The following is a 26,564-nucleotide window of genomic DNA, read 5'->3' as shown; positions in this document are numbered from 1 at the left end:
GTACAACACAGAGTATATAGTGCAGGGGTCAGGAGTATGTAATGTACAACATAGAGTATATAGTGCAGGGGTCAGGAGTATGTAATGTGCAACATAGAGTATATAGTGCAGGGGTCAGGAGGATGTAATGTACAACATGGAGTATATAGTGCAGGGGTCAGGAGGATGTAATGTGCAACATAGAGTATATAGTGCAGGGGTCAGGAGTATGTAATGTGCAACATAGAGTATATAGTGCAGGGGTCAGGAGTATGTAATGTACAACATAGAGTATATAGTGCAGGGGTCAGGAGGATGTAATGTACAACATAGAGTATATAGTGCAGGGGTCAGGAGTATGTAATGTACAACATGGAGTATATAGTGCAGGGGTCAGGAGTATGTAATGTACAATATAAATTATACAGTGTAAGGGTCAGGACTCATAATATTTGTATTCAGTAATCAGTGGAAGATTAAATGTTTACTGTAGACAAGTTGCAGAGATCCCACACCGCTGCCTCCCATCTCCTGAGACTGCACTCAGTGACTTGGGTCTGAGACACTACAGACATATCCCTCCACCCGGCACAGCCAGCAGACCACAGAGCAAGGAACCCTGGGAGAATTGTTCTGTCAGAGATCTTACTAGACGCGGTCATGAAAAAGAAGATCCAAGACACACCCCAGGTGCCTAGGTCTAGTAATGTCTATGGTGAAATGAAGATTTTGCTGCCAGCTGAACCCCAGAATCTCCAGAAATCCAGTCTAGATACATAAATTAAAACAATATTTCATATAGGCATGCGCTAGAAAAATATATACAACACCAAATAATTAAGTGTCCATATTAAACTGTGAGAGTCCAAAAAAATCAATTTGAAAATCCAATGTGAACTGTGAATGATCCACCACCAAATGAATTAAATAAACTCACCAGAGCTCAATGCTGATCAGATTATAGACCAGCACTTGTGCTCTGGGAGCGATGAATGCAACGATTTCCAAATATTAGATGAAGTAAGTAATCAAATCCTGATGATCAATACCGCCCCTTGATGACGTTGTGGTGACGAAACGCGTTGGGCGTGGACTACTCGATGCTGACGTCAGGACGTTCTGTTCCTATTGTGTGTTGGAGGTGATCCGCGGTGAGCGGAGATCCTCGTTCCTCAGTTGCTGTGGATCGCTGTTTAAGCTGGTGTCTGTCTGGACATCTTTCTTGTGAGTGTATTGGAGAGTCTATTAAATATATACTTTTTATGAAACGTATTCCACCATTATATTTCTTTCTTTGTCCCCGAGTGCACCCTATACATTATGGAGAGATGGATTGGAAAGGAGAGATATAAGACCTTTTGGCTGCAGAGTATTGCTTCTGATAGAGATATGCTGTTCTTTATGCCGACTGCCATTATTGATCATCAGGATTTGATTACTTACTTCATCTAATATTTGGAAATCGTTGCATTCATCGCTCCCAGAGCACAAGTGCTGGTCTATAATCTGATCAGCATTGAGCTCTGGTGAGTTTATTTAATTCATTTGGTGGTGGATCATTCACAGTTCACATTGGAATTTCAAATTGATTTTTTTGGACTTTCACAGTTTATTATGGACACTTAATTATTTGGTGTTGTATATATTTTTCTAGCGCATGCCTATATGATATATTGTTTAAATTTGCAGAATTTATTATTTATAATTTTGGTGGGGTGTTGCTGCTTTATACACAAGGCTTATATATTTTTCTTTGACACATAGATTGGCGCTTTTTTCTATATTTTTTGTTGTAGATACATAAATTGTGTCTGCAGCACAGAGAAGGAAGATTATCCGAGAGAAATCCAGGAATACAGGACGGGGAACACAGCTCAGGAAAGTGACCAGGGGATTACAGGCTGATATCACCCAGTCCCCGCCCTACTCTGGACCAATCAGTGAGCAGTATGGGTGGAGGAATGGATTTAGTGTTCATGACCCACCTGTGCTGATCTCTGTAGGAGTGTCCTCCTCTATAAATGTCCCCGTTATTCCATCCTCCTCCATAGACTGCTGATCATCCCTCACATACGCCTCTTCTTCTTCTGCTTTCACCTCAAATTCTATATCGATTGGATCTCCACTCTAAATCAAGGAAATGAGAGAAAATATCATCTGTAAAATATAAGGTCACATAAACAATCCACACATCATCTTTACAAGTCCATGTTCTAGATGCTCCATCCCACCAACCTTGTAATAGTGAGGGATGGTGTGACCTTCCTGTGTGGAATCCCGGGAATACAGAGGACGGGGACATCTCTCTGGTGGGTTCCTGGTATTAGGTGGCTCCATCATATCCTTGTGTCCTTCTGAAAACTCCTCCATCACTCCATACTCCTCATCCTCCTCTTTATACTCTTCTTTAACATCAATATTATCATCCCCGAGGATTCCACTCTGAAAGATATAATAAAACATTCATTGTAACAAACATGCTGTGTATAAATCACAACTACCAATAATTGTCATCATCTACCTGATGATGGGGAGGGATGGTGTGACCTTCCTGTGTGGAATCCCGGGAATACAGAGGACGGGGACATCTCTCTGGTGGGTTCCCATGACTGGATCCATCTGTAGGAAACACACACACTGACTGAATCCATTGTTTCTATGTGTTTATCAGATGATGGGGGATCTAGGTGGATCCTCCGTACTGCTCTCTCCTTTACAATAAAGTCTCCTCTTACCCGGTGATGTGAGGGGCGGCTGATTGTCCATCATGACGTCCTTGTAGAGATCCTTGTGTCCTTCTAAATACTCCCACTCCTCCATGGAGAAATAGACAGTGACACCCTGACACCTTATAGGAACCTGACACACACAATGATACAGTCACCATCCAGACACATCCCTTGTCTGTTACTGGAGAATGTCCCAGAATTCCCGGCACCGCTCACCTCTCCTGTCAGCAGCTCAGTGATCTCTCTGGTGACTTCTAGAATCTTCTTCTTCTTTCTCTCTTCTATCAGGGAGGGAGGTGGAGGCAATGTGATGTCATATGATCTCCAGACTTCACAGGAGGAAAACTCTACATCTGAACACAAATAGTCACATCAAATGATATTCCCAGAATCCTCCTCACCTCTCCATTCAGGTCTCCATTTTATTAAAGCCCCACTTCAGGCTGAGGTATAATTCCCCCCCACAGGACCCCCACACTACGCAGGGTATAGGCTTGTTGCAGCATTCTGATGTCATTACATACAACGCAGGACCAACAGTCCCACTTTACATGTGAGGATACCAAGGGACCCCCACATCCTAAGAGCATCAGAAAAAATCAGATGGAGGGACATTGGGAGGGGGAGCTGTGAGGTCAGTGTGATGTCACAGGATTCTCTGACTCTGCATGGAGGAACATTGGGAGTTGGAGCTGTGAGGTCAGTGTGATGTCATAGGATTCTCTGACTCTGGATGGAGGGACATTGGGAGGAGAAGCTGTGAGGTCAGTGTGATGTCATAGGATTCTCTGACTCTGGATGGAGGGACATTGGGAGGAGGAGCTGTGAGGTCAGTGTGATGTCATAGGACATATAGACTCTGGATGGAGGGACATTTGGATGGGGAGATTTGAGGGGTCCTCTATATGAGGCTTCCATGCAAACCAAATCCTTGTTCCTGGGTACGTCCTACCTCTCCTAAACTGAAGAGTGACCTTTGATCTTTTCCATCCTGAAATCTGTCCGGAATCTGTGGAAGTAAGCTGTCATGTGATCAGGTGACGTGCGGAGGAACGGAGTGTAAATAGCAGACAATTGTCTCCAGAGCCCCTAATGGTGGGGATGGATTTGGCGGCGTGCTGGTGCCAAGTTTCCTCCCCCCAGGGTCACTGCAGGTGTGGAGAAAAGCTGTGTAAGAGGATATGGAGGAGAGATATGGAGGAGAGATGAGGAGGAGATCCAGGAATCAGGAGAAAGGTCAGGGCAAGCAACAGATGAGCGCATCCAAGAGACCAAGCCGGGGTCACTACACAGAAAATCAATCCAAGGAAACAACAGGCAGGACGAGGAATAGCAAGAAGGAGCTGAGAGACAAATGAGAATATTGCTCAGCCAATGGGAGATGATCTCAGCATGACTTCCATCATGAAGGAGATGAGGGGGAGGGGAGGAAGTCACTGAAGGTGACCATAGATCCATGGAAACTCAGCTGGTTCAGCAGGGATCGCTCACATTTCCATCCATGTGTGGCCACTGCCGGATAAAAGCCACTCCCCCAGCGGCTGCAGCCAATAGCATCAGTGCTGATCTGTGTATTCTGAGAGTCCCCCCATTGTCAGAATACAAGAGTGCAGCGGGGAGGATTCCCCCATCCACCTCCAATGTGTGGATGGGGGAATTGCTTCAGTTTTTATGGTCATCCCGCTGGCTGAACGATAAAACTGAACCATGTAGGCCAGCTTTGGGAGCAAATATATTATCATCAACTCCTCCCCCTGAAGGGGTTCATCTGGGTTCCCACACTATATATGTGTGTATCATCATCTGCTGGAGATAAAAGACGTCACAGTGACTATGGAGGAAGAGGATAGACATGACTATGGAGGAAGAGGATGGGGGTTATTGGGTGTAAATAGGAAATAACATCTTATTACCTCCTCTGCTGCCACTTCCAGCAATGTCTCCATTGTACTTCGTACCACATGGAACTTTTTTTCTATACCTGACATCACTTCCTGTCTGTACCTGACATCACTTCCTGTCTGTATCCCATAGAGAAGTCCTGTCTGGAGAGAAATGAGATCACCATCTTGTGGAGTTCAGAGGAACTGCAGCCCTGAGAAGTGTCCCCTAATAACCATTCCTGCATTGTATCTACCTTACAGAGATACCAGGGAAGATCAAAAAGAACTAAAAAACGTAAGAAACAATAAACCTAACTCTTATGCAACCAACTGTTTAAGATTTTTCTATCTGTATTAAAATATTTTTTTAAAGACACAGAACACAAGATAAAATAAAGGTATACATAATAAAACAGAGACCTCCAAAACAGATCTTTTTGGGTAAAAAAATGCAAAAATACATCCTAAAGCATAAGAATATATATCAATCCACTCATAATGAGGATGTTAGACATAAATGACAAGGATGTGATGGTCACAGAGGAATGGTGGTGGAGATCTCTCACAGTAAGAACACTTCCTTGAATGGTTCTATACATAAAGAATGAATCCTGGAGGGAATAAAGCTGTAAAGCAATAAATAATATATAAACTGGGCCATCCACTTCATCCATAAAGACATTGTGATTGAAGATCTTCTAGATCACATAGAAGGAGGACTCATCCATGATTTCATACATTTGTTTGGAAGGATAGAACAATCCTCAGAAGGGAACATGTAGGATGACAGGAAAGGCTCCTGACTGGTGAGATCCTCCAAACATAATGATGACATCCATGAACTGGAGCGAGCTCGTTGGGGTGATAAAGCCAATCTGGAAACACTGTGTAGACGTTCTCCAAGAACTCAGCACACTCCAGGTGTGGAGAAAGTCTCCAGGTGGGTTTAGCCTGTCATTTATCATAGGTAGAAATGTCCACACATGGACCTCCACAGGGACCCCCAGACTACATATAGAACCTGTACAGTGTCCCCTGTAATGAATTGCTTCCCACCAGGCCTATAGAAGAATGACAGCTGAGCGGGATATCTCGCATCCTGGGTGGACATCATATGAAGTCCTCCAAGTCTAGTGGCTCTGCTGTATCTTGATATGTCACCTGCTGTGTCCACCAGATGACAGATCATTGTACCAGGCCTGCTCAGTACCATGTGATTGCTGTGACCAATCACAGTGATCACATGACAGTTGTACACAATGAATAGCTTTCATTCATAGCCATTCATTGTGTACTATTGTGATGATCTCTGTGATTTGTCACTGGCTCAATACCTCTACTGGAAGTTTATTCCCGGCATCAACTACTCTTTCAGTAAAATAATACTTTCTGAGATTAGTTGTGAACTTTCCTCCAGTTAGTTGGAGGTCATGTCCTCGTGTTCTTCATTTTGGTTTCATGTTGAAAATCCTGCCCTCCTGAACCTTATTCACTCCCTTGTTGTATTTAAAGGTTTCAGTTGAAAGGATCTAGAGAACCTCCATTGTGTTGATGTACGCCATTTTAAGTATTAAGTTAGCTTTTTGCTGATATATTAGAAGTTTAATGGAACTGTTTTAGTTTGCTGAAGGATGTATCAACAAAAGATAACACGACCCTGAAACTTTCTTCGCCCGGCTAAGCTAGCAAAAACAGTTTATACCAAGAAATGTATATGTCATGTTTCATGTAGTCAGCTCATGATGGAAACTTACAAGTTACAGTTTTAGAACTCGCTCCCCCCTCCCTTATTATTATCTGTATCCTATATAATCTTAGTAATGTCTAATAAACTTTGAACATCTCTGAACAAAGGCTGCTGATATTTACGTGTTCAAGGGGTGTTCCCAGAATTTTGCTGATAAACCAGAAATCTCTCCACATACTGGGGGTCTCTGAGGGGATAAAGAAAATCATTCCTTTCAGCTGGGGGCTCGGCCCGGGATGACCACCCACCTCACTTGGTAAGTAAACCTTTTTTCTTTTATGATTAAAAGCTCTTTCTTGCCCTGTGTTGAGGGAAGGTCTTGAATCATTCTGTATTGTCTATATAGACCCGTGATAACCTGTAGCTGCTTTTGGTAAGCAGACTTAACTCTTTGGTAGAGTTACAAAATAGTGCACTATAAAAAGAGTGTTTTTGGTAAAACAGATTGTTCTTTGGTAGAACATAAAAGAAATTGTTCTCTGGTAGAACACACTGTTTTTTGGTAGAACAGTGAAGAGATAACTTTTGGGAAGTTATCAAAAGGTTAATAAGTCTGTGGAGCAGATTCTGGTTTATCTGTCTTTTGCTTTTTCTTTCTATTGTGTAGAAGTAGAAGATAATTTGTTGTGTGGAACAAAATAAGATTATAAAGTAAGATAATCTTATCCACTGTCTAAATATGGGTCAAGGAGGTAGTTACCCACCAGGTCCCCTGGAAGAGGGAGAAAATTGTAAGGATTATGTTGCTAGAGTTTGTGGAACGGACTATTATTTAATAAATCCCTGGGTGGATTGTATGGCAGGCTGGACAGAAGCTATGGGAAGTACAGACCCATTCCCAAGAAAGGGGGCAAATGATCCTTTTCATACAGACATGGTTAAGGGATTATGTTTGGGGGACAAACAAGCCTTTCCTTGGTATGAGGGGGACCCACAATGGGACCAAGTTTATATGAAGAAAGGGGGAGAAAACTGGTTAAAATGGTCTCCATACTGGGTTGATAATAGCAAGGGAAAGTTCAATTTGATCTTCTCTTTAACACAAAAGAGGAAGATGAAATTGGATACATTAAAAATATGCCAGGAAAAGCATCAATCTGAAAAAACATGCAGACCCAAGATTGGACTGAAAACCGTTCAGACACCAACCCCACCCCCTCCGTATAATATATATCCTTCATTAAGCAGTCTTAAAAATACTGCTGATGATGATTTTTTGATCAGTTTGGGGATGACTACTCCCCAGCCTAATGCCCCTTCCACCCCTGCCCCTGCGCCACTTCCCGTCCCGGATCTATGGCCAATACAGCCAGGCCCCTCCACTTGACCCAAACAGATCATTAACCACTTGCCTACCAGGCACTTATACCCCCTTCCTTACCAGGCCAATTTTCAGCTGTCAGCGCTGCCGCACTTTGATTGACAATTGCGCGGTCATGCAACATTGTACCCATATGAAATTTTGATCATTTTTTTCTCACAAATAGAGCTTTCTTTTGGTGGTATTTAATCACCACTGGGCGCTTTACTTTTTGCGCTATAAATAAAAAAAGTGCAAAAAATTTGAAAAAAAAAAAAAGTTTCTTTGTTTCTATTATAAAATTTTTCAAACAGGTATTTTTTCTCCTTCACTGATGTGCGTTGATGAGGCAGCACTGATGGGCACTGATAGGCGGCACTGATGGGCACTGATAGGCAGCACTGATGGGCACTGATAGGCAGCACTAAAGGGCACTGATAGGCAGTACTAATGAGGTGGCACGGATAGGCGGCACTGATAGACAGCACTAATGAGGTGTCACGGATAGGCGGCACTAATATGCAGCACTGATAGGCGGCACTGATATGTGACACTGATGATGGGTACTGATAGACGGCACTGACTGGCATCACTGCTGGGCACTGACTGGCAGCACTGACTGGCACAACCCCTGGGCACTGACTGGCAGCACTGACTGGCAGCACTGCTGGGCTGCACTGGTGGGCAGCACTGGTGGGTGGGCACAGGTGGGTGGCACTGGTGGGCACAGGTGGGTGGGCACAGGTGGGTGGCACTGCTGGGCACAGGAAGGTGGCACTTCTGGGCACAGGTAGGTGGTACTGCAGAGTGGCACAGGTGGGTGCACTGCTGGGCACAGGTGGGTGCACTGCTGGACACAGGTGGGTGCACTGCTGGGCACAGGTGGGCGGAGCTAGTGGGCGCACTGCGGGGCACAGGTGGGCGGAACTTGCGGGTGGCACTGCTGGGCACCGATCATCAGGGCACTGATCATCAGTGCCCTGATGATCGGTGCTGATCCCTGCTCTGACAACTGCCGGTTCTCGGCAGTACTTTCCTCACGATCTGACAGCGTGAGGAAAGTGCAGCCGAGAACCGGCACCTGCATTTCCCTCTGATCAGCGTGTCATTGGACACCGCTGATCACGTGGTAAAAGGCCGCTGTGATTGGCCTTTTACCACATCACGTAATCAGCTGTGTCCGTAGGACACAGTGATCACGGAGATCGCCGGGTGCGCGCCCCCTGGGGCGCGCAGGAGAGCGCGTTCTGGGAGGACGTCATATGACGTCCACTCAGAACTGGCCGGCCGCAGTGTAGCCGTCATTCAGCTATCTGCGGTCGGCAGCTAGTTAATATTAAATCACCAGACAATGACGACGAAGGAGAGTTGGAATACGAATAACAGGGACAGGTAAATATAATAAAATTACAGAAAAAAGATGGTCAGTGGAGAAGAAGTGACACCAGTCATAGAAAGGGCAGAGATGTGGAGGAATTTAGAATGCAGCTTAGATCCATGGATAAGAAACAAGAGGGAAAAAGAGAAGATGAGGGGGCCGTAGGAGGAAAGGAGTTGGCTATATTGACACTACCTTTTCTCACAGCAGGAGAACTAATTCTAAAAAACCCCATAGAATTAGAAGATATTAGTAAGATTGTTAAACATTGTCCCAAGCCTACAGTATCTCCTGGAGGTACACTTGCTTATTTAAAGGCATGTTTGGGAAGAAATTACACGCAGGAAGATATGAGATTGATCATTGATGGTATTCTGGGAAATAATCCAGCTTGGGATTGGATAAATGTAAAAAGCATTAGTCACATAGAACCAAGTAATACACAGGCTACTGCCTATAAACTAAACACCACAGAAGGGAGAGAAACTATGTGGGGGGAGCTTGACACAGAACTAAAAAGGGTTTTCAAGAATAAGGCTTCCCTCCCTATTGCTACAGCATGTAAACAGAAGGCAGGAGAAACTGTATTAGAATTCTGGAAAAGGTTGAAGGATGTCTGGACACAAGAAGCAGGACTGGCTCTAACTGGAGAGTTAAGTCCATTGATGATTCAGACATAACAGGTCTTAAGCCAGAAGCAGGATTAGCCGTGAAGCAGCAGGTCTCTGACTGGGCAACTAAAACTGTTGTTGAGTTTCAGACCTCCCTTCACAAGAAGGAGGCAGCGGGATGTTTAGATATTGTAAGAAAAGAGAAGGTTAATAGTAGTAATTTCCAAAGTGACCCCCAACAGGGAAATCAAGGGCAAGGACAAAGAGGAAGAGGATGGTATAGAGGTAGAGGAAAAGGAGGATTTGGCAGGGGAAGAAGTAACTCTGAACCTCACCAAATCCCCGGAAGTACTGGATGTTTTAACTGTGGAGGACAGGATCACTGGAGATATAACTGTCCATATGAACCTTCCTCCTCCCAGGGACAGCCACAACAGCACAAACAGAGATACCAACCACCTAATGCCACCACCACCCCCCAAACACCACAGGCACAACCCCAAGATATTAAATATCCAATTCAGTGGGGGCCACAGCAGAACCAGAGACAATAGGGATGCCCGGAAGGTGGTGTCCCGGCATTTCCCTTGGTTTCTTCATCATACAGGCAGCAGCCCCTCATTTCTTTACAAGTAGGGGGGGCTGAAGTTCCATTTTTAATTGACTCAGGCGTGACATGCAGCAGTCTGAGTGAGGAAATGTATCATGGGCAAACTACAAATGCTGAACCTTCTATGGGAATAAATGGGATACTAACAAAAACCCTCAAGACTCACATGGGATGAGGCCATCACTTGTCACAGTTTCAGAATCATTGCCCTGTAAATTTGTTGGGAAGAGATCTTATGGGAATTTTAGGGATTTCTCTGAGAGTAACATCAGAAGGAGGTATTGTTGCCAGATCCTCCAAAGTACCCATTATACCCACCTATTTCAATGATGAGAGTCATCCCTCACACATTACACCCCCTCCTGAAACACATCCAGTTTGGGCCACAAATTCTATGGATGTAGGATTAATTTCATGTACACCGTACACAGTCACACTCAAGAAAGGGGCATTGCCCTACAAACAGAGGCAATACAAATTGTTGCCAGAGAAGGAGGAAGGGATTGCTCCTCTAGTAGAAAGATTTTTAGAGACAGGTATTTTAGAAGAAACGGTTTCTCCTTACAACACACCTATCAATCCTGTTAAGAAGCCGGATGGCTCTTACAGGTTTGTACAAGATCTGAGGGCCATAAATAATTTGGTGGTTCCAATAGCCCCAATAGTGTCTGATGTACCATCACTCCTAACCTCCATTCCGTCCGATGCAGAATATTTTACAGTGATTGATTTAACAAATGCATTTTTTTCGGTTCCTGTGGACCACCAGACGAGGGCGCTATTTGCATTTACATTCCGAAACCGCCAGATGACCTGGTGTAGAATGCCCCAGGGTTTTTTAGACTCTCCTGCAGTCTACTCACTGGCCCTCCAGACCATACTGAGGTCCTGGACCCCTCCCAATGGTTCGGTCCTCCTACAATATGTGGGACCTATTGATTTGAAGTCCAAGTCAGGCGGCCAGTCAGGAGGATAGTTGGTCTCTGTTAGAATGGTTGTCAGGGAATGGTCACAAAGCATCTAAAAAGAAACTGCAATGGTGCCAAAAACAGGTTGAATCCCTTGGTTTTACTCTAAGTCATGGTGAGAGGAATGTCAGTCACAAAAGAGCTGCGGCTCTCGTGGGTCTGCCCCGCCCACAAACAAAAAAGGACATGCTAACTTTTCTTGGTATGATTGGTTACTGCCGCCAATGGATACCTGATTGTTCATTCTATGATCACACTCTGAGGTCTGCCACACTTTCAGAATCACCTGACATTCTCACATGGTCAAATGAAATGGTTGATGCCTTTGTGTACCTGAAGAATGCTATGGTAACGGCCCCTGGTCTTGGACTACCTGACTATAAGAAAATGTTTCATCTGTATGCGGGGGAAAATTGTACAACCATGGCGGGGGTCCTGGCTCAGGAACATGGAGGCAAGCTCCGCCCGGTAGCTTTTTTTCCAAAGTAGTGCCAACTCAAGTTCAGGGCATGCCTGCTTGTCTGAGTTTTTGCATTCTGCGTAATGGTGGTGGAGATGGCTATTTCTTTCACATTGGGACATGAAACTACCCTACACACCACACATCAAGTGTCCTTACTACTGAAAAACATACACACTCAACACATGTCAGCACAAAGGTTGAGCGGATATGAAGTGATTCTTCTATCTGATCCCAACTTGATTATTAAATATTCTTCAGTAAATTCAGGTCCTGCTCCAATTTTGAATGCCCTATTGGGGCTAAAGGGGGAACAGGATGAAGTGGCACCAGAACACAATTGTATAACCCACATACAGCAAGACACTTCCCCTAGGCCCCACATGTCAGCTGTGGCTCTTGATGGGGCCCCAGATGTGTTTGTAGATGGCTCATGCTCTAGGCCAAATGATAATACTTACCATGCAGGAGATGCCATTGTGCAACTTCCTGACAAAATACTCGAGGCAAAGCCAATCCCATATCAGTCAGCCCAAGCAGCCCAACTGATTGCCCTTACAAGAGCATGTCAATTATTTGCAGGACAGGATGTCACCATTTACACAGACTCCAAGTATGCCCATGGTGCTGTACACGATGTTGGAGTCATTTGGGAGAGAAGAGGATTCATTGCTGCTGATGGTAAAACCATATCTCACTCTTCCTTGATATCTGATCTACTCAAAGCCATACAGTTACCAAAAACATTAGCCATTCTTCATTGCAGGACACATACAAATCGCAGAGATCATATTGCCAAAGGAAATGCATTAGCAGATAAGGTAGCAAAGGAAGCCGCATTACAACAGGTGGCCAGTGAACAGATGTCTATGCTCACTTCAGGCGTCACAACCACCCCACATGACCAGATGTATGCAGATTTACAAACATTTGCTACAGAAGTCGATCTAGCAGACTGGAATGGTTCTGGAGCACAACTAGATCCAGCTTCTGGTCTAGTGTGCTTAGAGGGGAAACCATGCATTCCCATGTCAAGTGCCCCATTGTTCATTGCACAGTACCACGGTCTAGGACATAGAGGATGGAAAACGACATGTGAAACATTATTGCAGGATTTTTACATTACAGGTTTATCTAGGTTGGTGAAAGAATATGTTTCTAGGTGCATTACATGTATAAGGAACAATCCACAGAACCCAAAGAAATCACAACACCAGCATCTAGTGTACCCAACTACACCTTTCACCCATTTACAAATAGATTTTACCCACATGCCAAAAACAGGACAGAGGCAAGAGTTTGTGTTGGTAATGGTGGATATGTTCAGCAGATGGGTGGAAGCATTTGTCACTAATAAAGAAGACGCTCAGACTGTAGTCAGAATTCTTACACAGGAGATAATACCCAGATGGGGATGTCCGCTGCAGATAAATTCTGATAACGGACCAGCCTTTGTGGCCAAGGTATGCCAAGACCTGGTAAAAGTACTTAGATTGGAAATGTCATATTCCCTATCATCCTCAAAGTTGGGGTATAGTAGAAAGGATGAACAGGACAATTAAGGATAAGTTGAGGAAGGCCACTGGAGGAACCTATACCCACTGGAAGAAGATGTTACCTGCAATTCTAGCAGAGGTAAGAATGACACCTAATAAGACTACAGGGTTATCTCCTTTTGAAATATTAATGGGAAGACCGTTCCCCACTCCTTGGGCTAGACAGCCACTTACGTTAGAAAGAGGGGACCTTAACCTGGTACAACAAGAGTATGTGAGAAAATTGATTCAGACTTTAGATCAGATTGAAAGAAATGTTGTTCGCACCTCTCCTTTATCTTTTCAGGTACCAACACACCCTTTCCAAGTGGGAGATGTCGTAGTGGTCTGCCAACTCGCTAAAGCCTACTATGGTGATAGTGGTTACCAGAACGGCTGTTCTGGTGGAGAATTCCCAGTCCTGGATCCATGCTAGTCGAGTGAAGAAGGTGAACCAAACACCTGAGAAACACGAGATGGAAAAAGGAGGTGAAGAATGAGAGAAAAATCCTTGAAGAGCGGGTGAAGTAAGTGAAAAAGACCCTGAAGATGACATTCCTTACTGCCCCTCATGGTGCTTTGAAGATCTGGGTCCTATTGGGCACACTGACTGCTCTTTTTCCTGCCAGTATGGATCATAACTAACTGTATTTATCACCCTGAGGACTTGGGCCTAATAAAAGGTAATTGTGGTCAAGGACTAGATTTAAATGAGACCCAGATAACCAAAAGTGAAAGAAAGTCAAAAAGAAGTTTTGAAGAGAACAATCCTTTTTGAGGAAAATGTTGATGATGCAGTTTAAATCTGCTTATGCTCAAAAGTCAGCTTCTGATAAATGTTGGATCTGTAGTAAGTTACATCCGAGCACATAGGAAATTCCTCTTCTGGCCGCTCCAGTCAAAATATTTTTGTTAATAACAGGGAATGTAAGTATTGGTTTGACCAATATTACTTCTAATGCTGCCATATCTTTTCCAACTCTGGGAGTCACTCAACTCCCCGATTGGTGTTTTAGACTGGGGAATACTTCCCACAAGGGAAAGGGAATGTGCTCTCAGTCCATATTAAATATATCTGATCCTGGAAGGAGGGATGGAACTTCTTCTGTGAAACTCTGGCAAGTAAATGGTAGAGCCCTGAATGAAAGTTTAGAAGGGATACAAGACAATGTGGGGAAAACTATGTTTGGAAAACTTCTTTTTTATTTTACACTTATTGTCACCCCTGAATTTCACTCTGCAATACAAAAAATTCCAATTTCCTTGGGAAACAATACCTATATCTGTTGTGGTAAGATCTGTTACCCTTGGATACCGAGTAATGTCCAGGGCTGGTGCTATGTAGCCCAATTAGTGCCAATCACGGCAGCTATAGACCAGAAGGAACACCAGGTAAAAGCCAGTACATACCCAAAACACCAACTAACTCTGAGACAGAGAAGGGAAACCAAACAAGAAAAGGTAGATCTATTCTCTACAGGTGATAAGGTTTGGTCATGGTTCCCTACCTACACGGGATGGGGAATAACACTCATGAACAAAATAAATAATTACACAAACATTATTGATGATATACTGGAGAGGAACTCTAAGGACATGGGGTTGCTAAATACCGAGACCAGAACTATTAGAGAACAGGTGGAGATGCAAGAATTAGCTATTGAAAGCATGAGTGCTGCTCTGACAGGTCTGTGTGAGATGACAGAGGATTCTGAATGTTGTACTTGGATATATAATACCACAATGACTGTTCCAGATTATTATGAAATAATAAAGCAACACAGGGAACAGGTAGATGGTTTAATGGAAGAAGCTAGAGCTATAGGAAAAGATGGATGGACTCCTTTTGATTGGCTAGGATCAGGATTTGGTTCCGTCTTTTCATAGATGAAAGGTATTGCTGTAAGAATAGTCATGATATTGTTTTTTGTTTTATTTTTATATCTATGTTTTAAATGCTTATTATATTGCATTGCTAGAGCTACCAAGCCGCAAAATACAAATGAAGGTTATCTGGCTATGTACAAAAAGATGAATGAGGTAAAGAATTGAGATCATGTTCATGATCTAAGAGGGGATTGAAAGGATCTAGAGAACCTCCATTGTGTTGATGTACGCCATTTTAAGTATTAAGTTAGGTTTTTGCAGATATATTAGAAGTTTAATGGAACTGTTTTAGTTTGGTGAAGGATGTATTGTCATGGAAATTTTGTATTGTTGGTCGAACTTTAAATGTGTCATGTATTCGTGTTATTCATATGTCTCTCGTGTGGCTTAATTAAAGCTCTGAAGGCTGCAATTGGGCCATGCGCATGTACAATGTATGTATTACAGTACTCAGCTTGGTAGTGGATGAGATGGCAGATCTGCGCTTATAGACCGGCGTGTATACCACCACGGCATTCCATGCGAATGCTGCTGTCAGTAGACCGTGGGCCTGTATCCACATATCAGCAGCATGGTACCACATGGGCTTCATAACGCAATGCGCAAGCGGTGTGAACTCCACGTGTAGGCTTATGCATATCTTACAACCCATTACTAATCTGAACTGTATCTGGGATGGATGTGTTTTAATAAAGATCGTATCGGGCCCATCCAGGTACAGACTGATATTTTTAGGGAGTGCTTGTGTAGAGAATTTTACATACCAATAGAAGCTAGTAGGACAGGAAATATGACCTCAGATGGCTCATAGGGGGGAAGGGGAGGAAGTCTGCTGACCTCAGAAGGTTCATGGGGGAGGACCAGTGATAGATAATAGCAAAGGCTATGCTCCAATTGGAATGTATATCCTCTGTATAGGCAATCCCCATTGTATTGTTCGGTGGGAGGGATTGACTTTATTCATGTGGGGGGCATGTGTGTATTCTTAATAAAAACAGAGAGCTGAGCCTAAAGCCGGCCCTTATGTGGATTGCAACCAGCCTTAGAGTGTCGTGTGATCATTCTAGGGTAACGGAGCTCCAATCACCCACAAATTCAACAGAACCAAAGTATTTGGATGGGCAGGAATCGTGTAGTTTGGCTGCAGTCGTGGTAAGCGAGATTCGCACAGCTTTATGGGGGATTTCTGCGCATCCAACTGCGAGTACTCACGGTAAGGAGAAATTCGTTAAAGCGAATTTCCAAGACAGTTTGGCGAGCCTGGTGGATACTAACGCGTATTCTTGCGTAGCTAACCTAGAACGAGGGGGGAATGGCCATCATGAACTAGCAAAAAGTATGCCGGCACATTTCAGGTCTCTCTGCCATTAAGAGGATCGCTTTTTGCGTGTTCGTGTGGCTGATTTCGCTCTCTGTTAGCTAACAAGAAATACCGCTTAACAAGGACCTCGTTTTTTGTCCTAAACTCTTGATTTGTGGGTGAAAAGACGAGGGTTTGTCTCTGCTGAGAGCAGCAGGGGGGGTGGGTTTGGTTGGCTGGATTTGGTCAAGTTTAAAAATCTTCCAACCAAAAATTAAACGGGTATATGTTTTAGTGGGTAAAAGTTGTTGCATAGTGTTAGGTAAGTATTTGTGGGCTGTAGGTACTGTGGTGATTGCTCTACCCCCCTCCACGTGAGGTAATTATTACAGTGCTGAAAGGCTTAGGTTAATTGTTAACTGTTGTAAGATCTGTGTGTATGTAGTCCGTACAATGTTTTGTGGTACTACTGCTCCCAGCAAGCATGCAGCAGGGGGTCCTTTCTGTTACATGTGCATGTTAGTGTGATATGTTGGTGTTTTATGTCCGTTCTGTGATTGTGCCCAAATTGTGTTGTATGTGTACTTCATATTGTTGTGTAATTGTCCAGTGTATGTTCTGTCTAAAAGTCTGTTTTATGTAAGAGGCAATTTTGAGGCTAGAGTCTGCCGTGTGTTTCCCTGTGGGGGGTCATTCTAGTATCTGCCATGTGCTCCTCTGTGGGGGGTCATTCTAGTATCTGCCATGTGCTCCTCTGTGGGGGGTCATTTTCTTGACTAAACCACATGGACTCCTTTTGTTTGGTGGCCATTTTGTTGGCTACCAAATGTGCAGTAATCTCTATGCAATGTGCATGAAGTTTCCTATATGCATTTGACCCATATTGTGTTTTTAATCCAAATTTTTTACAGTTTCATTTGTTTGCTTTTAGCTTTAAATTTGCGTATTGCCAGCCAATTTAAAGTGTATTAAGCGAGTTTTCCCTTCACGTGTTCCACATTTAATGAGCGCGGTGAAGTCTGGGTTTTTGCACATAGATTTCTTGTATAGTGATTATGTTTTTCTTGTGTTTTTCCTGTTAAAAGTAGTTCCTTATTGTAAAGCGGGTTTGTTTTAAGCTGCTGTGTCGCGTGTTTCACGTCCAGCAGACTTTTTGTGTAAACGGTTCTAGGTGGTTGCAGTAAAGATTGCGTGTATAACGTGGATCGTTTAGCGGTGCTGATAGGAGTGATTTTTGCGTCAGCAACAAGGTTACTTTTGGCGCAGTTTTTCGGTTTACCTCTGTGTAATTGTTTTACTGTGAAACGTCCCGTGTTTTTCATAAGGATCCACTTTGTCCTTTTTAACAGTTTTTCAGGTTGAAAAAGGGTTTTTCTGTGTGTATTAGGAAAGTTTTTTCTTTACACAAATTTCCTAAAGGTCAGTTAGCAGGTTTCTGCCCAACCAGTGACCCCTAAGTAACATCCAAGAACCCCTCTTTTTGTTTTGACTTGTGTTAGCTACTGTGTGCAGGGAGAGAAAAGCCACTTTCATCATTGTGCGGTGTGGCCTGCCAAACACAGTGGGTGATGAGAACCACATAAATTACGCTGTGCGAGTGGGCGGTCCAGGGAAGTCCTGGTCACCACAAACACTTCGGGTGGTCAGGATCACACAAATTGCGCTGTGGGAGTGGGAGGTGTGCTCTCAGTCTGACCGCCACTTGATGCGCTTCGGGTGATCGATAAGTATCACATAAATTACAATACTGTACCGCGCTCCAATGTATACAACTCTCAATAATAATACAAATCCAATTTTCTGTAATAATGTTATTAAATGACTCCGTGTATCTTCAATATATCAATAATTAAATCAACCAAAAATCATAATTGATAACACCATTAATTCATATATACAAAGTGAAAAAATGAAAAAATATATTGTGCATATAAACCAGAAAAAATATATATGGAAATGACAATTCAGTTCATCAGAGATGCGATGGTATTTAAAGTTCAAACTAATATGTATGATGGATCAGTGTTCACAGCCGTGAACCTCTCCCTCCTTTCTTCTCTCCTCTCTCCCCAACACAGCCTCCTCAATAGAACTTTCTCCACTGGCTGCTTATTCCTCCATGCTCGATACATATAAAGAGAGAAACAGAGACATAGTGTCTTATCCGGGATAAAAGTTATTTATTTAAAGCTATTGGTTTCCCACTCACATGCTCTAAACAAAAGTAGCGCTTTGTGTGCAAATGTATCCAAAAAGTATCCAAATCCTACTATACAACCAGCCTTGCAGGTGTGTCTGCCTTCACTGAATGTGCTTGCCGTTCCTCCGTGGATGCGTGATGACGTCACCGCCCCTCCCCTACGCGTTACGCTACAGGGACTCGTAGCTTCCTCTGGGGGATGTAACTACATCCCCCAGAGGAAGCTACGAGTCCCTGTAGCGTAACGCGTAGGGGAGGGGCGGTGACGTCATCACGCATCCACGGAGGAACGGCAAGCACATTCAGTGAAGGCAGACACACCTGCAAGGCTGGTTGTATAGTAGGATTTGGATACTTTTTGGATACATTTGCACACAAAGCGCTACTTTTGTTTAGAGCATGTGAGTGGGAAACCAATAGCTTTAAATAAATAACTTTTATCCCGGATAAGACACTATGTCTCTGTTTCTCTCTTTATATGTATCGAGCATGGAGGAATAAGCAGCCAGTGGAGAAAGTTCTATTGAGGAGGCTGTGTTGGGGAGAGAGGAGAGAAGAAAGGAGGGAGAGGTTCACGGCTGTGAACACTGATCCATCATACAGATTAGTTTGAACTTTAAATACCATCGCATCTCTGATGAACTGAATTGTCATTTCCATATATATTTTTTCTGGTTTATATGCACAATATATTTTTTCATTTTTTCACTTTGTATATATGAATTAATGGTGTTATCAATTATGATTTTTGGTTGATTTAATTATTGATATATTGAAGATACACGGAGTCATTTAATAACATTATTACAGAAAATTGGATTTGTATTATTATTGAGAGTTGTATACATTGGAGCGCGGTACAGTATTGACATTTAATATATACATCCATACACCTGGAGAGGGTGTAATAAGTACCTAGCGATCTAATATATTTTAATTTTATAAAGAATTTATTTAAACACTTGATTAATTAATTAGAATAGTATCCCAGTAATTCACAATAATCACATGATTATCATATAAGCACATAATTATTTAAAGTGTAAGAATACTTCTAGTGGCTCACAAGTATTTATTTTAATTTTAATTATCACATAAATTACGCTGTGCTGGGAAAGTGGTGGAATCAGGCCTCTCGGTAGGATCCCACCGAGTGCTCCAGGGGGTAAACAGGTACCCGGACGCGGGATATATACCAGTGACTAGTCACGATGGGCAGTAGTCAGTCCATGAAGAGAGAGGGGGAAGCAGCCCTCTTCAGGGTAAGGACAGCTGCACAACTGATGAAGGTGAGTTTGGGGGGGAAGTCTACAGAACCCCTCAAAAGGTGGAATAAATGGTCGAAGGGTACCAGATGGGAAATTCCCCGGGAAGGTACATTTGACGCATGGAGGTGGGAAAAATTCATCTCTGAATTTGGACCACGGATGCAGGCGTCAGAACTAGAGATCGCACAGCTATGGCTTCACAGGTCAATCCGATTAGGGAAGCAAGGCATACATAAACTGGTGTCTGTCCGGAAGAACCAGGTGATGTATACCTGGCCTCCAGAGGGAATAAAACAGGAGGATCCAGTGTCAGAGGTGGAAGAAGCTCTTTCAGGGCTGACTCTACTAAGGCAGGCAGGATCAGGGTCTGCTGGGGTCCCCCAACAACCAACAGTGGCTGAGATAAGTATAACTGCACCTGTCTCTTCTGTTAGTGACGTCACTCTTGACATACCTTCTGTGTCTTCTGTCTCTATGCCTCAGCCTCTGCCTCTACCTCTCCCTTCTCCCTGCTTCACCCCAGCTCCTTCTGTTTCCAACTATGAAGCCTACTCAACAACCGATTTGCAGACTATCTGTGAATCAAGGGGAATAGACACCCGGTTAAAAAACAGGGCGGATTGCATCAAAGCGCTACGAACCACTGATCAGACCCCTGCCCCCCAGCTATACCCTGATCTGAGGGACCTCAAACCTGAAGGTGCAGTAAGCGAGGTGGTTAATCTAAGCCCACCGATGATGCTGGGTCAGCCCTTGCACTCTTCCCGGACCGAGGCCTATCCAGTCAGGGTGCAGCAATTTGAAGGTCCTCCCAATGCACGGGGGGAACGGACTTTAGGGGAACGGGTAGTTTGGCATGTCCCCTTCACCACGGCAGAGATCCGCACTATTCTGGCTGAGCTCCCGGACTATCGAGTCAATCCGAGAGGATTTGCTCGAATGTTTGGACAAAACCAGTTCAGCTATGGTATGAGCGGGTCAGATTGTGCACAGATCCTACGGGCAAAGGTGGGCATGGAAGTGGCCAGTACAGTGATTGCAGGGTGCTCTATAACCACGCATGAGGAGATGACTTCAGGGGGCAAAGAGTTCTGTACACAGCTAAAGGCAAAGCTTCCAGAAATGTATGGTGCTACCTCTACTACGGACATGATGAAGCTCACCCAGGGTCCTAATGAGGAAAGCGCCTGCTTCTGGCGCCGTCTCAAGCAGACGGCACTGGATGCAGATCTGGAAGTTGGACCTGATGCTCCAACTGAAGGGGTAAAGGTGACCGCGACGCACATTCTGTTGCGGGCCAAATTTTTGGAAGGCATCGATACTAAAATTCGGGAAAGGCTGGTTCTGGCCCGACCCGAATATAATGAGATGTCTATCCCTGCTATCCTTTCCACTCTTGCGGCAATAGAGAGGGAAATGGATAGAAGAAAACAAGACAAGGCCAAAGTTCTTATGTCCCAGACCCCACACGAAAAACCAAGGGATCTGGGTCACAGGAAGGATAGGCCCCCACCCAGGTGCTTCCAGTGCCACCAAACGGGGCACATGAGGAGGAGCTGTCCCCAATTACCTAAAGGTCGGTGGCAGTTCATTCCTGATGAGTCCTCCGCCCCTATGACCACCATGATAAGTAACTCCTATGAATTCTCATAGGAAGTTGACAAATCGGTGTCGGCCCAGATCCATCTTTTTCTAGAGGAATTAAAATATCCCCTCCCTTGCCTCACTGACACCGGTGCAGCAAGAACGGTCCTGCGAAAACAGGACATCCAAGGCAAGGTACCCCTCTCAGGGGAAAACCCTCCTAACCCCTACTAACCTCACTATCAAACGATGCACTATTCTTAACCCAGCTTCTCTTCTTCCTGTGTCGGAAGATGAGAAGGGGGGGGAGGACAGCAATGACAGTGCTGAATTTTGCAACACGACTAACAATACTAACACCTCTTCTGCTAACATGTCTTCTTTGTCCACTACTAATCTCTCTTCCAAAGGACACGACTGCATTTCTTTGGTGGAACTGGAGTCAGCGGCGACACACCCCGTATCACCCCGAGAGTAGCGGTGATTGGGTCGTCCTAAAGAAACATCAAAGAACCGGACTCGAGCCACGGTTCACCGGACCATACCAAGTCCAGCTGACGACACCTACCTCACTCAAGCTCGAGGGACGAGACAACTGGGTGCACGCAAGCCACTGCAAGAAGCTTCTCAGCTACACCAGAGAATGAGGGGTGTCATTTTCCTTTTTCTTTTTGTTTGTATGTCTTACATGTGTGTGAACGGAGGAAAAGACGGCAGATACCCCAACCTTTTATTTAAAATGCACCTACGTTTAGCCAGAACCGCCAACAAAACCAACTGTTGGGTATGCTCTAAGCCCCCACCCAGTCATCACATGTCCGCAATGGCCGCTGTTCATGCCCTATATGACATCCGCGTCGGCATGAAAAAGCAAGGGACCCCTGGTCAGCCCCCACGTAGACATTTATCGGTAGAACTTAATGACACATTTTTAGCAGGTAACATCAGTTTCAGCACCAATATTAGCTCTAGCTCCTGTAGGGCCCTCGTCAGTCCATTATGGGTAACTGGGCAGCTAGGCAGCCCTCAGGTGTGCTTTAACATCAGCTTTGGCACAGGTAACAAGTTTGTTGGGACTACCACCTGCGAGGGAGGTATAACTGTCAATCTGACTAACCAGACTTCCTTTCTGAGTAACCACACTGACCGACCAGACCACGTGTGTTGGAAGGACGGATGTGATGTGCAGACTGAGGGAGCAATCCCCCAGTCTGTGCAACTGTTGCTCAGTGCCAGAGGCCGAACGAGGAACTCCTCCTGCTCTGCTCTGACAGGTCCATACTATTTTCTGTGTGGTTCGGCAGCCTATAGAACATTCCCCCAGAACGCGAAAGGTTCGTGTGCCCTCATAAAGCTAGTCCCCGCATCCTATGTAGTGATGGACCATGAAGAGTTGATGGTCCACAAGAAGGTAAGGATGGCAGGGAGAGATCGCAGGGAACTGTTCTCTGAGGGCGACCAGGCATGGGCTTGGTTCCCCTCATGGACAGGATGGGGAATAGAACTTATGAAGCGCCTGAACAATTTTTCTGTCATCGTGGATAGTATGTTTAACGAGACCGTAGAGGCTGTCAGAGAAATTGCCCAAGAACAACGGCAGATGGGAATTTTAGTGCTTCAGGAGAAGATGGCCCTTGATTACCTTTTAGCCGCCAAAGGGGGGTTCTGTGAGTTCATCGGAGAGGATTGTTGTACTTGGATAGAAGACACCGATGACAAGGTCCAGGCCCATATGGACAAAGTTAGTGAACTACAGGGAAAAGCTAGAGCTATAGCTAGTGAGGGTTGGAATCCGTTCAAGGGTTTGGGAGGATTGGGAGATTTCCTGTTCTCCATCGGATCTTGGTTGAAGGAAGTGGGAGTGTATATCCTGATGCTTCTCTTTTTCATCTGCCTTTTATATGCCGCGGTGAGATGTTCCTGTTGCCTCATCGACCGTGTAAACCAAGCTCGGGCAGACGACCACATCTCCATGCCCGCTCCGGGGATCCCACTCCAACCACTGATCGGGGGAAGACCTCACCAACCAACCACCTTCTCTACAGATTACGTCCTGGCTTCCCTCTAATTTATCTCTCTGAAGACCACATTCTCCAAGACCTTCAAGCAAGCTTCAAGCCTCATCATGGTTTGTGTCTGCGATTTGGAAAACTGTCTGGGTCGAGACCAGCCTTGTGTGGCCCCGTCTGCAGGGGCAATTTGAGAATCTGTTGCTGGATCTCCCCAGACCACCGTGGGATCACAAGCTTTATTCATACCACAAGTCTGTTTGTGGTTTTTGCAAGAGCCTTCCTGTAGTGAAGGTTCCAACGCTCTTGAGGATCATCGCTTCAATCAAGCCTGTTTGCGTCGAGTCTGCGTCGGGTCTTGTTGTTTCAGGTACCCCATGGAGCTTTATTCTCAGGGACAACTACAGGAACTCTTTGAAGTTTGAGACTACACCCATCAAGCTGAAGAAGATCAAGAAGGGACACGAGGAGAATATGATAAAACAGGAGGGAATGTCATGGAAATTTTGTATTGTTGGTCGAACTTTAAATGTGTCATGTATTCGTGTTATTCATATGTCTCTCGTGTGGCTTAATTAAAGCTCTGAAGGCTGCAATTGGGCCATGCGCATGTACAATGTATGTATTACAGTACTCAGCTTGGTAGTGGATGAGATGGCAGATCTGCGCTTATAGACCGGCGTGTATACCACCACGGCATTCCATGCGAATGCTGCTGTCAGTAGACCGTGGGCCTGTATCCACATATCAGCAGCATGGTACCACATGGGCTTCATAACGCAATGCGCAAGCGGTGTGAACTCCACGTGTAGGCTTATGCATATCTTACAACCCATTACCAACTTGAAACTGTATCTTGGATGGATGTGTTTTAATAAAGATCGTATCGGGCCCATCCAGGTACAGACTGATATTTTTAGGGAGTGCTTGTGCAGAGAATTTTACATACCAATAGAAGCTAGTAGGACAGGAAATATGACCTCAGATGGCTCATAGGGGGGAAGGGGAGGAAGTCTGCTGACCTCAGAAGGTTCATGGGGGAGGACCAGTGATAGATAATAGCAAAGGCTATGCTCCAATTGGAATGTATATCCTCTGTATAGGCAATCCCCATTGTATTGTTCGGTGGGAGGGATTGACTTTATTCATGTGGGGGGCATGTGTGTATTCTTAATAAAAACAGAGAGCTGAGCCTAAAGCCGGCCCTTATGTGGATTGCAACCAGCCTTAGAGTGTCGTGTGATCATTCTAGGGTAACGGAGCTCCAATCACCCACAAATTCAACAGAACCAAAGTATTTGGATGGGCAGGAATCGTGTAGTTTGGCTGCAGTCGTGGTAAGCGAGATTCGCACAGCTTTATGGGGGATTTCTGCGCATCCAACTGCGAGTACTCACGGTAAGGAGAAATTCGTTAAAGCGAATTTCCAAGACAGTATCAACAAAAGATAACATGACCCTGAAGTTTTCTTTGCTCGGCTATTTCTCAGAAAGCTACCAAAAACAGTTTATACCAAGAAATGTATATGTCATGTTTCATGTAGTCAGCTCATGATGGAAACTTACAAGTTACAGTTTTAGAACTCGCTCCCCCCCCCTTATTATTTCTGTATTCTATATAATCTTAGTAATGTCTAATAAACTTTGAACATCTCTGAACATAAGCTGCTGTTATTTCCGTGTTCAAGGGGTGTTCCCAGAATTCTGCTGATAAACCAGGAATCTCTCCACAGACCTGGGGTCTCTGAGGGGATAAGAAAATCAATCCTTTCACTTACCTGACCTAAATCCAACAGAACACCTCTAGGATATCATGTTTTGGTCCATCCAACGCCACCAGGTTGCAACCAAACCGGATATCGTATGTACTCTCCAGCGCCTCAGGATATGCGCAGCCAAAAGGGAAGCCAAGGGAACCAGGACAGCGACAACCAAAGGAAATGCTTCAGGGGTGCAGCCCTCCTCAGACGGGGAGATCAGCCACTAGATAGAGAATAAACAGGTGCGCACACACCTTGTGCATTATCCAAGGATTATTGGAAGGAGTGAAAAATAAAACCAGACTCACGGATGAAGCATGTATCTAAAAAGCATTTGCATAATGACGATGGCCACAACGGCAAGCAAGGTGTTCCAAGTGTCAGTGCGGTCAAATTACTGACGCATTTCTAGGATGAATCCCTTTCCTCAGAGCTCCTGACCAGCCTCTGATGCAGATGTGTAGTGGATGGATGATGGGAGTCTTGCTGGTGATATCTCATTAGGAGCCTCCCCCGATGTTGTCAGGCATGAATACAAGCACATGGGGGCCACACAGACTACTGAGGACCATTCTGAGTTGCTGCAATGACATTTCAGAACAATGGATGACAGGCGGTGCCACCTGTGAGACTCGGCATGTGAAGGTAAAATTGCCGCACTGTGAAGCTAAGCATGGAGGTCACAGCAATGTGTACTCACCCAATCAGCTGCTTTCTTCATTTAGAGGTAGGTGATCAGGGGGCGGGTCTGTGAAATCATCCTCTTCTAAGCCCCTCCCATCTGACCGTGCCCATTACTCTCCATGGCATGCCGAGCAGAACTTGGTTTTCATGTGTCTGCGTTGAGCTGATTTGTGGTCACCATGGATTGAATTATTAGGTGTAAACCAGGCAGATGGCTTGTTCTGGGGATTGTCAGTGATCACATGTCCTGTTATATGGATTCAATATCCATCGTCTGACATCCTAACAGGAGTTCTGTCATTTTTCAGGATGTCAGTAAAAACATGTCCTCCGTCAGTAAATGTTCATGTTGTGTCAGTAATAAAAGTCCCGGAGGGTTGGGAACCCTGCAAGGGGGGCAGAGATATGTGACTGCCTAGTCCAGCCTTTCTCAGCCAGGGTTCCTCCAAAGGGTTCTAGGGCTTCCTTGTCACTTCATTGGGCTGTATATGGAAGTGTCACCGACCAGCCGTTTCTGGATACACAGCTTTGTCATCATTGCACACACACACCATTTTGTTTTTCATTCAATACATTTTTTATTATAATTTCACTTTTAACAAGATTGCAGAAAAAAATCAGGAAACAGTAAAATAAGGAATCCGATTGGTCAGGAAGATCCCTTGTCTGGAAT

At 44.6% G+C, this 26,564-nt stretch overlaps 1 pseudogene; it reads right to left on the bottom strand.

Annotated features, from left to right (window-relative positions):
* LOC149440269 (uncharacterized) overlaps window positions 1–26,564 on the bottom strand; it is a 38,414-nt pseudogene that overhangs the window by 2,406 nt on the left and 9,444 nt on the right.

This window comes from Staurois parvus, unplaced genomic scaffold (assembly GCF_062004578.1).
Source record: "Staurois parvus isolate SC_StPar_1 unplaced genomic scaffold, SC_StPar_1.0 ptg001098l, whole genome shotgun sequence".
In the NCBI taxonomy this organism is placed as follows: domain Eukaryota; kingdom Metazoa; phylum Chordata; class Amphibia; order Anura; family Ranidae; genus Staurois; species Staurois parvus.
Note: the sequence above shows the minus strand (reverse complement) of the source record. Positions and strands in the feature narration are given on the sequence as shown.